Source organism: Oryctolagus cuniculus, chromosome 6 (assembly GCF_051225735.1).
Source record: "Oryctolagus cuniculus isolate XC-2025 breed Fujian yellow rabbit chromosome 6, ASM5122573v1, whole genome shotgun sequence".
In the NCBI taxonomy this organism is placed as follows: domain Eukaryota; kingdom Metazoa; phylum Chordata; class Mammalia; order Lagomorpha; family Leporidae; genus Oryctolagus; species Oryctolagus cuniculus.
The window spans coordinates 76,277,872-76,292,961 of NC_142872.1; the positions used below are offsets into that span (position 1 = coordinate 76,277,872).

General features: G+C 36.8%; 1 pseudogene; it reads left to right on the plus strand.

The window, feature by feature from the left end:
* The first annotated feature begins 11,624 nt into the window (after positions 1-11,624).
* LOC149126191 (nucleophosmin pseudogene) lies at positions 11,625-12,822 on the plus strand (annotated as a pseudogene).
* Positions 12,823-15,090: the final 2,268 nt, after the last annotated feature.

The following is a 15,090-nucleotide window of genomic DNA, read 5'->3' on the forward strand; positions in this document are numbered from 1 at the left end:
GAACCAGTGGATGGATGGTTTCTCTCTGTGTCTCTCTTCTCTATAACTCTGATTTTAAAAATAGATAAACAAAATATTTACAAAAATCAATAAATAAATTCCATGTGGTCATCATGGCATCTCCTCCTTCAAGTCACAGGTGCATACTGGGAAAGTAGACATAACCAAGCTTGCACTTAAAGAGATAAGGATTGGATCACAGAGCTAGCAAAATTCAGCTGTCCTAAACTCACTTCCTAGTTGTACCATATCACCTCATAGCCAATAAGTGATATAAAAAGAAAAGAACTTTTAAGAGTCAATATTTTGGGGGCTTACAACAGTGGTGAGCACATAAAACCATCACCTGCAGTGCTGGCATCCTATATGGGTGCCAGTTTGAGTCCCGGTTGCTCCACTTCTGATCCAGCTCTCTGCTATGGCCAGGGAAGGCAGTGGAGGATGGCCCAAGTCCTTGGGCCCCTGCACCCACATGGGAGGCCTGGAGGAGGCTCCTGGCTTCTGGCTTCAGATCGGTGCAGCTCCAGCCATTGTGGTCAAATGGGGAGTGATCCAGCAGGTGGAAGACCTCTCTCTCTCTCTCTCTCTCTCTCTCTCTTTCTCTCTCTGCTTCTCCTTCTCTTTCGGTGCAACTCTGCCTTTCCAATAATAGATAAATCTTTACCAAAAAATCAATATTTTCAATATTCAAGTTTAATTGTTCTCTCTCACACACCTATGTATGTGTATATATATGTATACATATGATGCTTTTTCAATGTGTGTCTATGTCTATTTATACATTGTATTTAGACATCCTTATTAATTTGTAAAATGTATATACAATAGGAGAATTAAAATAGAAAAAATTCTTTTTTAAGGTTTACTTGTGTATTTGAAAGGTAAAGTTTTATATATATCTATATATTTATATCTATCTATATAGACATCTATCTATCTATATATATATAGAGAGAGAGAGAGGGAGAAAGAGAGAGAGAAGCAGAGACAGAGAGATCGTCAATATGTTGGCCCACTCTCCAAACAACTACAATGGCCAGAGCTGGACCAACCTGAATCCAGGAACCGGGAGCTTACTCCAGGGCCCTCACATGGGCGCAGGGGCCTAAGCATTTGGGCCATCCTCTGCCATCCTCTCAGGCAAACTAGCAGGGAACTGGATCAGAAGTGGAGAAGGCAGAACTCTAGCTGCTGCCCATATGGGATGTCAGTACCACAGTGGCTTCACCTGTGACAGCACAGCAGCAGCCCCAAAACGGTCTTTTTGATGATTAAATTAATCCATAATATATCACTTACAACATTTGAAAAATAAATGAAAAAATGAATATTTACCTTAACCCCATATTTATGGTCTTTGAAATTAATTTTTTCTATCTTCTTTTTTGATAAACTATGATAGCCAAATTGTACCTGTTTTGTTTTTAATCATTAAAATTAACAGTAGTTTAACATGTAGAATTAAGTCTTATTATATATATGTCCATTCATAATGTAGTTAAAATCAGTAATACACAGTATAACATTCTTATCTTTTTTTCACTTCATGCTATCTCATGAGTTTCTTTATAAGCATAAGGTCCTTTCATAATCAAATGTTATTACAGTCATCTTTCTTACAACTGGAAGAACAGCCTCAGAGACATGGAAGGAATCATCTAACATCACACAGGATAGCGTGTAGCAGAAAAACTCTTACATACAGGGCTGTTTTAGTCCAAGACTACCACACTCAGTACCCAGTGTTTTAGACACACCATTGTTGCTAAAATGTTAGCTTTCTCTATAAAATACAATGATGAATGTCATTATCTTTTAATCTTGATTATTTCCTTGGAAAGCAAGACACTCTGGCAAAAAAAAAAAAAAAAAAAAAAAAAAAAAGGAAGAAGAAGAAGAAGAAGAAAGAGGACCTAAATGGGAGATCTCCGCGGGTGATTCCCATAGAAGGAACGGGGCCATCGGGGAGGGAGGTGCCTTTTTCTGAAGGGAGGGGAGAACTTCCACTTTGACTGTGGCCTTGTCTGAATGGGTTTGAAGTCAGCATGCTCAGGGGGCTTCCATAGCCTTGGCAACTCATGACTAGAGCCTGGGGAGATTGCTGACACCATAAACAGGAGTGTCAGATTGTTGGGTCAACAGCAGGAGTCACTGTGTACTTGCTCCTCATGTGGGATCTCTGTCCTTGGTGTGTTGTCCAATGTGAATTGATGCTGTGACTAGTGCTGAAACAGTATTTTGCACTTTGTGTTCTGTGTGGGTGCAAACTGATGAAATCTTTGCTTAGTGTATACTAAATTGATCTTCTGTATGTGAGGATAGTTGAAAATGAATCTTGATGTGAATGGAATGGGAGAGGGAGCGGGAGATGGGAGGGGTGCTAGTGGGAGGGAAGTTATGGGGGGGGAAACCATTGTAATCCATAAACTATACTTTGGAAATTTATATCTACTAAAGAAAAGTTAAAAAAAAAAGAAAGTTAGCAATTCATAGGATATGAACGTACCCAACCATATAAATGTATATGAATTCATTAAAAAAAAAAAAAACTGTGTTATTTGATGTAGTTATCTTTGTCTGAAAGTGTCTAAGCCATGTTAAGAATAATTACTTTTAAGATTTTCCTGGGATTGCTCAATGAATGCTAGGGTTTTTATCATTCAATTGTTAGTCATACCATCTCTTGGCATGTTTTTTCTTTCATGAAGAGTGGTTCCCATTGATTTGGAAAAAAACAAACACATTCCCCTTACCGCTAAGAAAGTTCAAGTTCCACCCAATAAAATTGAATTGATTAAATAAGTCACCACTCTATGAATATAACTCTTTATCTCATTATATATTACTATAGTATAATATAATAGTAATATATATTGAGTAATATATAATTACTATCATTCAAAAACTTAGTGTTCCCAAAGTTAACCTGTACCTGGTCATTTCACTAAAAACTTATTGAGCATTGTCACTGGACAACTAAGGAAAATTGTTAGACTTCAAATTCTCTCAATGCTTTTGTTGTTTCTCTAAAGATTTGTAACCACATCACCTTTGCCAATATCATCCATGGGTTTTCCTTTTCAGCACTAATATTTCTCATTTATTTGTTCCCCGTACAACTTTTACTAGTGAATATACTCGTCTTTGTTTTCCTATTTTAATGACACTGCTTTATTTACATATGACATTGACTTACAGTGTGCTATATTATATTTTATAATGCAGTAAAAAGAACATTTATATTGTTTATATTTCTGGTTTTCTGAACTTTATATTAGACTTTATTTATAAATGTTATTAAATGACTTCTCAATCTAAATAATTTTCTTCATTTGTAATTGTTCTCATATGAAGTATTTTATTATTGTTTGGTTATATTTCCTAACCTTTATGATCATTTTTATTATTGTCATAAATAAAATAAAAATTTTACTTTACTTTATTCAATTTTGCTGACATTATTTAAATACTGTAGGAGAGTTTAATTTATACTATAATTTGGTAGAGCTTTAGTTTGCTTTACCTATGATGTCTATTCCAGTGCTGTTTCTGTTCTTGCATAAAATGCAAAAGTTAGAAGGCTTTGCACTTTTTTCCAGATTATATAAATGTATCTAAAGTATCTTCCTTAATTTTCCTTTTCTTAATTTTCATCAACAATCCACTTCCTATGACTGTATAACTTTAAATGATTAGTACTGGAAGATGAACTAATCCATTTTCCCCATTTTATGCATAAAGGAATAGATGTCCAGAGCATGTAAGTCACAAAGAATAGGAAATCTTCCATAGCCTGTTGTTACATTTTCAACTGTAGCCCAAAGGAAGGACAGAAAAGGAAGGATCCTGTCACTCTGATTCACCATATAGAGCAACTCTAGCAACTAAACAGAAACATATAAATAAACATATAAATGCACGAGCTTAGTGAACATCATGTTAAGTGAAATAAGCCAGATATAAAAAGATACTGCATGATCGCACTACTATCTTTGAGATGTAATGAAAGTTGCTCTCACAGAAGTTGAGAGTACAGGGTTGTTACCAGAAATCTAGGAAGAGAAAAGAGAAGATGGAAAGAGGAGAGTCAATGGGTACAGTATCAGTTAGGAGAAGTAAGTTTAAGTTCTGGTATTCTACTGAACAGGTGGGTGACTTTAGTTAACAATAATATATATCCCAAAACAGCTAGACAAGAGGATTTTGAATATTTCACTGTAAAAATTATAAATGCTTAAGATGATAGATATGTTAATTACTTTGATTTGACTATTCCACAATGATGCACATATTGAAATATCATATTGTATCTCATTATTTCTACATTCGTGTGATTATGTGTCAATTGAAAAATAAAATCATATATATGATTTTAGAAAATTGAATATGTATATAATCATCAGGGGAGTTAAATTATTTTCCATGATTAATCAAGTTAATTTAAACATATTTATATTACCTATATTTGGGGCATGCAATTTCAGAAGAATTATAACCTGTCCTGGCTAGTTAGCATGTTCAGCAAAATCCTTGAATATAGAAAGATTCAATAATAGGTAAATACAACCTCTCTATGCTTACAACATATTAAATTAGAAGCAACAGGAACAATAAGGTAAGTAGACATAAATGACATGAGAGAGCAATTAGAAACATGGCCAAGGGCTGCCATAAACATATTTTGGCTTCCATTTTTCATTCTCTTTTCCATCATTGTTTTTATTTGGTACACTCAGGTAAAACTACAACCATAAGCAACATTGTGGAGCCCTGTCATTCTTATATCTAATACTGCATGATCACTTTGACATGGAGATTGTAAACTGAATAGAAACATGACTCTTGCACAATTATCTACACTATAAACTCAAAGTGCTAAAATGAACAATTTAAAAGTTAAGAAAGATCAGTCTTTCAAATTTAATTTTCAAAAACCATAGTTGGTATATTTTATGTAACACTGGAAGATGTGATAATGACTGTATGAAATCCCAATCTAGTATAATTACACAGAATTGCCCAAAGAATACCTATAAATTATAATACCTGTACAAGCTACCAGCGACATGATATTTGCAAAATTTAGTTAGCTCAAACAAGACTAATAGTAAGTGAATTTAAAATATAGATAGCTACTCTGTGGCAAGCAACCTCTTACATTGAAATTACTGGGTAGGAGTAGGCATTTAGCAAAGAGGTTAGACACATGCACTTTCCATCATAGTGCTTGGTTTCTTTTTTTTTTTTCACTTTTATTTAATAAGTATAAATTTCCAAAGTACAGCTTATGGATTACAATGGCTTTTTCCCCTCCATAATTTCCCTTCCACCTGCAACCTCCCATCTCCCTCTCCCTCTCCCATTCCATTCACATCAAGATTCATTTTCAATTCTATTTATATTCAGGAGATCAATTTAGTATATATTAAGTAGAGATTTCAACAGTTTGCACCCACATAGAAACACAAAGTGCAAAATACTGTTTGAGTACAAGTAATAGCATTAATTCACATTGAACAACACATTAAAGACAGAGATCCTACATGAGGAGTAAGTGCACAGTGACTCCTGTTGTTGACTTAACAAATTGACACTCTTGTTTATGGCGTCAGTAATCTCCCTAGGCTCTTGTCAGGAGTTTCCAAGGCTATGGAAGCCTTTTGAGTTCGTGGACTCCGATCTTATTTAGACAAGGTCATAGTCAAAGTGAAAGTTCTCTCCTCCCTTCAGCAAAGCGTACCTCCTTCTCTGATGGCCCATTCTTTCTACTGGGATCTCACTCACAGAGACCTTTCATTTAGGTCACTTTTTTTTTGGCCAGAGTGTCTTGGCTTTCCATGCCTAAAATACTCTCATGGGCTCTTCAGCCAGATCCGAATGCCTTAAGGGCTGATTCTGAGGCCAGAGTGCTGTTTAGGACATCTGCCATTCTATGAGTCTGCTGTGTATCCCACTTCCCATGTTGGATCGTTCTCTCCATTTTAATTCTATCAGTTAGTATTTGCAGACACTAGTCTTATTTATGTGATCCCTTTGACTCTTAGATCTACCATTATGATCATTTGTGAACTGAAATTGATCACTTGGACTGGTGAGATGGCATTGGTACATGCCACCTTGATGGGATTGAATTGGAATCCCCTGGCACATTTCTAACTCTACCATTTGGGACAAGTCAGCTTGAGCATGTCCCAAATTGCACATCTCTTCCCTCTCTTTTTCCCACTCTTATATTTAACAGAGATCACTTTTAAGTTAAATTTAAACAACTAAGAATAATTGTGTGTTAATTACAGAGTTCAACCTATAGTATTAAGCAGAACAAAAAAAAATACTAAAAGGGATAAAGTATTACGTTGTACATCAACAGTCAGGACAAGGGCTGATCATGTCATTGTTTCTCTTTTTTTTTTTTTTTTTCACAGACAGAGTTAGATAGTGAGAGACAGAGAGAGACAGAGAGAAAGGTCTTCCTTTTACCGTTGGTTCACCCCCAAAGTGGCCACTACAGCCAGCGCATTGAGTGGCCAGCACGCTGTGCTGATCCGAAGCCAGGAACTGGGTGCTTCCTCCTGGTCTCCCATGTGGGTGCAGGGCCCAAGGACCTGAACCATCCTCCACTGCACTCCCAGGCCACAGCAGAGAGCTGGACTGGAAGAGGAGCAACTGGGACAGAATCCAGCACCCTGACTGGGAATAGAACCAGAGGTGCCAGTGCAGCAAGCGGAGGAATAGCCTAGTGAGCTGGGGCACCGGCCAAGTCATTGTTTCTCATAGTGTCCATTTCACTTCAACAGGTTTCCTTTTTGGTGCTTGGTTAGTTGTCACTGATCAGGGAGAACATATGATATTTGTCCATTTGGGACTGGCTTATTTCACTCAGCATGATGTGTTCCAGATTCCTCCATTTTGTTGCAAATGACTGGATTTCATTTTTTTTACTGCCGTATAGTATTCTACAGAGTACATGTCCCATAATTTCTTTATCCGGTCTACTGTTGATGGGCATTTGGGTTGATTGCAGGTCTTAGCTATTGTGAATTGAGCTGAAATAAACATTAAGGTGCAGACGGCACTTTTATTTGCCAATTTAATTTCCTTTGGGTAAATTCCAAGCAGTGGGATGGCTGGGTTGTATGGTAGGGTTATATTCAGGTTTCTGAGGAATCTCCAGACTGACTTCCATAGTGGCTTGACCAGTTTGCATTCCCACCAACAGTGGGTTAGTGTCCCTTTTTACCCACGTCCTCGCCAGCATTTGTTGTTGGTAGATTTCTGTATGTGAGACGTTCTAACACGGGTGAGGTGAAACCTCATTGTGATTTTGATTTGCATTTCCCTGATGGCTAGTGATCCTGAACATTTTTTCATGTGTCAGTTGGCCATTTGGATTTCCTCTTTTGAAAAATGTCTACTGAGGTCCTTGGCACATCTCTAGAGTGGGTTATTTGTTTTGCTGTTGTGGAGTTTCTTGACCAAGTCTTTGTAGATTCTGTTTGTTAACCCATTATCAGTTGTATAGTTTGCAAATATTTTTTCCCATTCTGTCGGTTTCCTCTTCACTTTCCTGACTGTTTCTTTTGCAGTACAGAAACTTCTCAATTTGATGCAATCCCAATAGTTGATTTTGGCTTTCAATGTCTGTGCTTCTGGGGTCTTTTCTAAGAAGTCTTTGCTTGTACCTATATCTTGCAGGGTTTCTCCAATGTTCTCTAATAATTTGATGGTGTCGGGTCATAGATTTAGGTCTTTGATCCATGTTGAGTGGGTTTTTGTGTAAGGTGAAAGGTAGGGGTCTTGCTTCATGCTTCTGCATGTGGAAATCCAGTTTTCCCAGCACCATTTATTGAATAGACTGTCCTTACTCCAGGGATTGGTTTTGGATCCTTGATCAAATATAAGTTGGCTGTAGAAGTTTGGATTGATTTCTGGTGTTTCTATTCTGTTCCATTGGCCTATCCTTCTGTTTATATACCAGTGCCATGCTGTTTTGATTACAATTGCCCTGTAGTATGTCCTGAAATCTGGTATTGTGATGCCTCCAGCTTTGTTTCTGTTGTACAAGATTGCTTTAACTATTAGAGGTCTCCTGTGTCTCCATATGAATTTCAGCATCATTTTTTTCTAGATTGGGGAAGAATGTCTCTGGTATTTTGACTGGTACCACATTGAATCTATAAATTGCTTTTGGGAGAATGTACATTTTGATGATATTGATTCTTCCAATCCATGACCATCGAAGATTTTTTCATTTTTTGGTATCCTCTTCTATTACTTTCTTTAGGATTTTGTAATTCTAATCATAGAGATCTTTTATGTCCTTGGTTAAGTTTATTCCAAGGTATTTTATTGTTTTTGTAGCTATTGTGAATGGGATTGATCTTAGAAGTTCTTCCTCAGGCATGGCATTGCCTGTGTATACAAAGGCTGTTGATTTTTGTGCATTTATTTTATATCCTGCTACTTTGCCAAACTCTTCTATGAGTTGCAATTGTCTCTTAGTAGAGTTCTTTGGATCCCCCAAGTTATGAATCATATCATCTGCAATGAGGGATAGATTGACTTCTGACTTCCCAATTTGTATCCCTTCAATTTCTTTTTTTTTTTTTTTTTTTTTTTTTTTTTTTTTTGCCTGATGGCTCTGGCTAAAACTTCCAGAACTATATTGAATAGCAGTGGTGAGAGTGGTCATCGCTGTCTGGTACCAGATCTCAGTGTAAATGCTTCCAATTTTTAACACATTCAATAGGATGCCGTGGGTTTTTCATAAATTGCTTTGATTGTATTGAGGAATGTTCCTTCTATACCCAATTTGCTTAGAGTTTTCATCATGAAAGGGTGTTGTATTTTATCAAATGCTTTCTTTGCATCTATTGAGATAACCATACGGTTTTTCTTCTATAGTTTGTTAATGTAGTGTATCACATTGATTGATTTGGGAACATAGAACCATACCTGCATATCAGAGATAAATCCCACTTGATCCGGGTGGATGTGTTTCTTGTAAGCAGCAAATAGATGGGTATTGTTCCTTAATCCATTCAGCCAGTCTGTGTCTTTTAACTGGAGAGCTGAGACCATAAACGTTCAATGTGAATATTGATAAGTAGTAATTTTGCCCTGCCAATTCCCCAAAGATATTTTCTAATATATGCTTTTAACTTCCTGTGATCTTTTACTGTGAGGTTTTCTTCCTTTACCATCTTTCATATTGATGGCCGTGTTTCTGTGTTTCTGTCTGTAACACATCTTTGAGCATCTTTAGCAGGGCTGGACAAGTAGCAACAAATTCTTTCAATTTCTGTTTGCTATGAAAGGTCTTTATTTCACCTTCATTCACAAATGAGAGCTTAGCAGGATATAATATTCTGGGCTGGCAGTTTTTTTTCTCTTAGTACCTGTGCTATGTCTCGCCATTCCCTCCTAGCCTGTAGGGTTTCTGATGAGAAGTCTGCTGTGAGTCTAATTGGAGATCCTATGAGAGTAATCTGACGTTTCTCTCTTGCACATTTTAGAATCTTTTCTTTATGTTTCACTGTGGTGAGTTTGATTACAATGTGTCATGGTGAAGATCTCTTTTGGTCATGTTTACTAGGGGTTCTATGAGCTTCCTGTACTAGGATGTTTCTGTCCTTCTCCAAACTTGGGAAGTTCTCTGCTAGTATCTCACTAACAAGGCCTTCTAATCCTTTCTCCCTCTCCATGCCTTCAGGAACTCCTAGAACCCGAATGTTGGGTTTTTAATAGTAGATTAAATAGTAGATTAATAATTAATTTAATAATAGATTAAATAGTAGATTTCTAATTTCCTCTTCTTTTCTTTGGTTTGACTCTATACTTTCCTGTGCTCTGTCTTCTAAGTCTGAAATTCTCTCCTCTGTTTCACTGACTCTGCTTTTAAGGCTCTCTAATGAGTTTGTCATTTGATCTATTGAAATCTTCAGTTCATTTTGATTTCTCTTCACTATCACAATTTCATGTTCTACTAGCTTCTTCATTTCATTTTGATTCCTCCTTATGATTTCATTTTCATGAGAGAGATTTTCTATCCTGTCCAGTAAGGATTTCTGCAGTTCAAGGATTTGTTTTTGAGAACTTCTTAATGTTCTTATCAGTTTTTTTGAGATCTGTTTCTTGCATTTTTTCTATCTCATCTTCTTCATAATCTTGAATTTGGGTGTCTTGTTCATTTGGGGCATTATAATGTCTTCCTTGTTCTTGTTTCTTCGGTTTCTGCGTTTGTTGCTTGGCATTGTAGAGATATTCTTTGGTTTCTTCGCTGTAGTGTTTTTTCTCATTATACTATGATTCTAGATTAAGTGGACTATCTGCTTTTGATGGCTCCTTAGAGGCTTGTGGTGGGTGTGGCCAGAGAGCTCTGTTCTGTTCTTCAGGGTTAAGGGAGTGCGCCAAAGGTGACGCACCCAGGTTAAGAGTGGTAAATCTCTCTTGCGCGCATTCTCTCTCACTCTCTCTCTCTCTATTTCTTTTTAATTCAGAAGGAAAGTAATTCCGCACAGCTGAGCGGAATTGAAGGTAGTCAGTGTCTGGAATCTGGCCCCTGTGGGTATCTCTGCAGTCTCCCACCGGGTTGCCAAGGTTACCGAGTTTGTGTACTCTCTGGAGAGTACTCACGTCTCCAGGAGTTCTCTCCCGCACCTTCAGTTTTTCACAGTCTCAGTGCATTAGCTCCACACATTCACTAGGTCCTTACCTCCTGTTATTTCTCCCCACCAGAGTCAGGTTTTTCTGCTTGTCTGATGGCTGGTGCTGCTTTTACGTGTGTCCAAAATGGCACCTGCTCTTTATCTTACTCGCCTTTGTAAGGTGAGTGTAGAGAGAGACTCATGTCCGTGCCAGTCCCTTTTATTTATTTTTTTTCTCTCCTCTAGTTAGCCTGGTGAACTTTCCCCAGCAGGGCTTCAAGCCTCGTTCCCTCTAGGCTCCTCCTTCCGCTTTCCTGCCGGTGTCTCGTGCTACTGAGGTTTCGCCTCATCTCCCCTTCCAGCGCTAGTGCGTAGATTCCACAACTGGGGTCCCGAGCCATGGGTGCCTTTGCCCTCCACGTAGGTCCACTGTGAACCAGTAGTTCTGGAAGAGTTTCCTCTGCTGTTTCTTCCCTAACTCTTCCTTGAACCTGCAGTATCTCCACTTTTATTAAACTGTCTTTTCCTGAACTATCAGTGTGGTCCCATCCTATTCTGCCATCTTGCCCTCCGCCAGTAGTGACTGGTTTCAATTATTGGCTCTTGCTTCTGACTCCAACCCCCCATCAGTGCAGACTCTTGGAAGAAGTGGTGATGGCTCAAATAATTGGGCTCAAATCCTTGCCACCCACATGGATATCCTGGAATGTTTTGTGAATTTCTGAATTTGGTATTTTCTCTTATCCTCCTTTGCCTTTCAAGTAAATAACTAATTTTTAAAAAGTCAAAGAGATTGATTTACAGTAAGAGAAAATTGAGAATTCTAAGACAGAACTGAGAAGATAATTGATACAGGAAAATAGGATACAAAGTATAATAATGCCTGGCGTGATTCCGTCCTGTGCAGCTGTTCTTTGCAGCAGTGGGCATCTAATCTTTGTCTGTTTTCTTTCCCACCCAAGTTCGTCCCTTCGCCTCATGGAAGATTCGATGGACATAGACATGAGCCCCCTGAGGCCCCAGAACTATCTTTTCGGTTGTGAACTAAAAGCTGACAAAGATTATCACTTTAAAGTGGACAATGATGAAAATGAGCACCAGTTATCTTTAAGAACAGTCAGTTTAGGCGCTGGTGCCAAGGATGAACTGCACATTGTTGAAGCAGAGGCAATGAATTACGAAGGCAGCCTGATTAAATTCACACTGGCAACATTGAAAATGTCTGTACAGCCAACGGTTTCCCTTGGTGGCTTTGAAATAACACCACCTGTGGTCTTAAGGTTGAAGTGTGGTTCAGGGCCTGTGCATATTAGCGGACGGCACTTAGTAGCTGTGGAGGAAGATGCAGAGTCAGAAGATGAAGAGGAAGAGGATGTGAAGCTATTAAGTATATCTGGAAAACGATCTGCCCCTGGAGGTGGCAGCAAGGTGCCACAGAAAAAAGTAAAGCTTGCTGCTGCTCAAGATGATGAAGATGACCACGATGATGAGGAGGAAGAAGATGATGATGATGATGATGATTTTGATGATGAGGAAACTGAAGGAAAAGCTCCAGGGAAGAAATCTATACGAGATACCCCAGCCAAAAATGCACAGGAATCAAACCAGGATGGGAAAGACTCAAAACCCTCAACACCAAGATCAAAAGGTCGAGAATCCTTCAACAAACAGGAAAAAACTCCTAAAACACCAAAAGGACCTACTTCCGTAGAAGACATTAAGGCAAAAATGCAAGCAAGTATAGAAAAAGGTGGTTCTCTTCCCAAGGTGGAAGCCAAATTCATCAATTATGTGAAGAATTGCTTCCGGATGACTGACCAGGAGGCTATTCAAGATCTTTGGCAGTGGAGGAAGTCTCTTTAAGAAAATAGTTTAAACAGTTTGTTAAAATTTTCTGTCTTATTTCATTTCTGTAACAGTTGATATCTGGCTGTTCTTTTTATAATGCAGAGTGAGAACTTTCCCTACCGTGTTTGATAAATGTTGTCCAGGTTCCATTGCCAAGAGTGTGTTGTCCAAAACGCCTGTTTATTTTTTAAAGAAGGAACTCCACCCTTTGCTTGGTTTTAAGTAGGTATGGAATGTTATGATAGGACACAGTAGTAGCAGTGGTCAGACGTGGAAATGGTGGGGAGACAAATATACATGTGAAATAAACTCAGTATTTTAATAAAGTTAAAAAAAGTATAATAATCTTTGTCATCACAGAGAAAATGGTTTGAGTTTCTTTTTCTCTTATTGGTTTATATATATATATATGTAAGATAGCTAATATTTAAATTGATATTCTTGAGTAAAATTGAATGACAATTATTTTAAAATTTGAATTATATCTTCCAAGCTACTGTGGAATATTATTTTTTATATTTAAATAACAGATTTTCCCTTCAATATAAAATTCAGCAATGACACCTTCCATTCAGAGATGAAAAGAACTTTACAGAGTGTTTTTAATTACAGATTCTCATAATTTTGTTCAAAAACTAGCTGGAAATTGTATAAATAATGTATTAATCTCAGTGAATCTCTGATATCGATTAAGGATACTTATGGGAATATACTGATCTGATTCAATCAGAGAACACTAGTAATGTTAATGAAAAACCTGAGTACCAATGGATTTTAATCCATTTAATTCATGGAGAATGAATTGCTTCAAGATGTGAGAGCAGTATCATGTCACACACAACGTGAACATTACTGTTAATTTTTGCTTTCCTTTATTGCTGCAAAATGATATTAAAAGGATCTGTGAATTCAAAATAAGTACATCTTTTGACCTACTCAAGTGAACTAATCCCAGAAGATATAACTTCAAAATTTTAATTTTCTTCCAAACTCATTTATTTGAAAGTTTTAATTAATTCATTATTTTATTTAATAGGATAAAGTTCATCTTAATTTTGCATACCCTTTTAATAACTTTGATAATTCAAGGCTGTATTTGATCTTGTGATAATTTTGCCTGAGACATGTTGTTATCTTGAAGAATTTCTTTGAATTCTCTTGTGCAAATAGTATCAGAAACTGCAAATGTTTGCTGGTTATGCACAAATATGTTTGAAGGCAAAAATAGCAAAAAATGCAGACATCCACAAATAAACATGTTAAAAATAAATACAAAAATGTATTTGCCAAGTCTTTTACCTTATTTATCAGTATAGCCTCTGTTCCATGTGAAGTTCTAATGGGAAAACAAAGTCTTCTTCCTTCATTATTCCTCTTTAATGCCTCTTTTAAAATGCTTTATTCAGACCACAGCAGGCAGCTGTTCATGAAACATGTGCATGATTCTTATACCTTTTACAAACTAAATCTTGATACTTCACAATAATTATTATTTAGATTCAAGTCTTAAAACTGATTCAGTCCCTACTAGAATACATAACCTTTATTGGCAGTGGAATAGAAATAGAGGGGAAGCAACGGGGAGGTTAGATTTATCCAACATTTTCCAAAATGTTTTTGAAGGATTCTAGGATTTCATGGATAATCTTATTCATAAAATTTGGAACCGAATTCCACATTCATCTATTCATTCAGTCTATAAATTTTATGTATTCAATATATAAATACCAAGCATATTTTTGATGTAATAATTGTCCACGCACATGTGCCAGGAGAGCACGCTTCTCTGTTCTGGTCTATAGGGGATCTCTGGGTTTACTAAAGCTCTGAGAATGTTTCCCACCTAGTGGGAACATAGATTTCAATTCCTTGTGTTTTGCATTCAATTGCTCTGCCTGTGGAGTCTCAGCAACAAGAGGGAACAATTTGTCCTATATGAAATACTGTCTGATTATGAAGATCCTGGGAATGTTAGTGGGCAGGTGAGAGTGCTTGGCAGTGGGCAACAGGCCTGAATTTTTTTATGTGTGTTTTAGTGACATATATTCCTTGGCTACAAATTTATTTACATTGTCTTTCTGTTGTGTTTCTCAATGACATATTTGGGTTGATTGGCTTCCTTCAAACTGAAAATCAATTTGAACTCCACATGAGAAAACTTTATGTAATTATTTCAATTTTTATTTTTGTATCTATATATGGTGAAAAACTTTCATGTATTTTATATATACAGATTTAAGATCATAGTGATACATCATCAAAAGAAATGAAATCAGCATATGATTTCGTACCCACACTCCCACACTCCCTCCTACTTCCTTTCTTATCCTTTCCTTTAATTTTTATAATGACATACTTTTTTATTTTATGTTCATAATATTAACACTACATTAAGTAAAGGATTCAACAAATAGCAAGAAGAAAATAACACCATTCTGCAACAGTAGAGATAAAGATTGTAAACAATAATCAATTCTTAAATTTCAATTTTGTATATATATTACATTATTTTGTATTTTGTTAGTTACCACAGAACATATGGTATTTATCTTTTGGGGACTGGCTTATTTCACTAAGTATAATGATTTCCAGTTGC